The sequence below is a fragment of the Mandrillus leucophaeus genome, unplaced genomic scaffold (genome assembly GCF_000951045.1).
Source record: "Mandrillus leucophaeus isolate KB7577 unplaced genomic scaffold, Mleu.le_1.0 Scaffold23, whole genome shotgun sequence".
NCBI classification, from domain to species: Eukaryota; Metazoa; Chordata; class Mammalia; order Primates; family Cercopithecidae; genus Mandrillus; species Mandrillus leucophaeus.
In genome coordinates, this window is record NW_012102365.1 from 2,617,649 (window position 1) to 2,619,808 (window position 2,160).

Genomic DNA, 2,160 nt, shown 5'->3' on the forward strand with positions numbered 1-2,160 from the left:
TTATTTATTTATTTATTTATTTATTTATTTTGAGGTGGAGTTTCACTCTGTCACCCAGGCTGGAGTGCAGTGGCACAATCTCAACTCACTGCAACCTCTGCCTTCCGAGTTCAAGCAATTCTCCTGCCTCAGCCTCTCTAGTAGCTAGGATTACAGGTGCCTGCCACCAGGCCCGGCTCATTTTTTTTGTATTTTTAGTAGCGATGGGGTTTTGCCATGTCAGCTGGGCTGGTCTCAAACTTCTTGACCTCAGGTGATTCACCTGCCTCGGCCTCCCAAAGTGCTGGGATTACAGGCATGAGCCACTGCACTCAGCCTGATCTTTTCACTTTCCTCCTCCAAAACCTTCAGTGACTCCCTGTGAACTGTATGAAAAAGTTCAAGGTTCTTAGGAGGGCACCCAAACTGAGCACCATCACAGTTATAATTTTAATTTGTCTGTATGACTCTGTCAAAGCCTGTTTCTCTCACTAATCTATAACCGAGTTGGTTTTGTTTTGTTTTGTTTTGTTTTTGAGACGGAGTCACACTCGGTCACCCAGGCTGGAGTGCAGTGGCACGATCTCAGCTTCGGCTCACTGCAAGCTCCACCTCCTAGGTTCACGTCATTCTCCTGCCTCAGCCTCCGAGTAGCTGGGACTATAGGCGCCTGCCACCACACCTGGCTAATTTTTTTGTATTTTTTTTTTTAGTGGAGATGGGGTTTCACCATATTAGCCAGGATGGTCTTGATCTCCTGACCTCATGATCCGCCCACCTTGGCCTCCCAAAGTGCTGGGATTACAGGCATGAGCCACGGCGCCCAGCCTACAACAATTTGTTCACCATTGTATCACCAGCACTTGCCACAGCTCTTGGCACATAGAGGCTGCTTAATAAATGGATGTTGAATGAAAGTTAAATGCATAAGTGAATGAATGCAAAAGAGCAAAGTGTCTTTGCCTGGGCTACAGGTCAGCAGTCAGAGATTCTGTCCTGGTCTTCTGTGGACTTGAACCCCAGGTCAACCACAGTTGCAGCCTGGCCTTCCCAGAGGCTCTGAGGCCAGGAACGGACAAAGGTGATCAGCACCTGAGGGCTTTCTCTTCCTGCAGGGGCTTTGCCACCAGGGTGTTTGTTTTACATGATGCAAACTAAAAATAAAATCCTAAGTCCCACCCCGACCGAGTGGACCCCTCTTGGCCACGGGGACTCCACAAAAACCTTAAAAACTGAATTCCTGGCCGTGATGACACACTTCATTATACCCATTCCCTTTTGGAGTCAGGCAAAACAACTGACCAGCGTAAACGTTAAAATAGAGATGGTAAGACTGACGAAACAGACTCTTTGTGGCAATAAGATACCAAATTGTAAACAAGACCTAGGGCCATGCCAGTCAAGGGTTAAGTCATGCCAGCAGGCCATCAACCTGCTACATAGCATCTTATCATCATTTAAAACATTCCTTTCTGGTGGGGTGCAGTGGCTCATGCCTATAATCCCAGCACTTTGAGAGGCCGAGGTGGGCAGAACCCCTAGGTCAGGAGTTCAGGACCAGTCTGGCCAATGTGGTGAAACCCTGTCTTTACTAAAAATACAAAAATTAGCTGGGCATGGTGGCAAGTGCCTGTAATCCCAGCTACTCAGGAAGCTGAGACAGGAGAATTGCTTGAACCCAGGAGGGGGAGGTTGCAGCGAGCCAAGATCACACCACTGCACTTCAGCTTGGGTGACACAGCGAGATTCCGTCTCAAAAAATAAATAAATAAATAAAAAAGTAAAACATTCCTTTCTGCTGACTTCAGGTTTTAGACAGAACCTTACTCCTTTAACCAACTACAAATTAAAGAATCTCTGGGCTGGGCGTGGTGGCTCATGCCTGTAATCCCAGCACTTTTGGGAGGCCAAGGTGGGTAGATCACCTGAGATCAGAAATTCAAGACCAGCTAACAAGTTCAAGACTGGCTAACATGGTGAAACCTTGTCTCTACTAAAAATACAAAATTAGCCAGATGTGGTGGCACATGCCTGTAATCCCAGCTACTCGGAAGCCTAAGGCAGGAGAATCACTTGAACCCGGGAGGTGGAGGTTGCAGTGAGCTGACACCACGCCGCTGCACTCCAGACTGGGCAATAAGAGCGAATCTCTGTCTCAAAAAAAAAAAAAAAAAAAAAAAA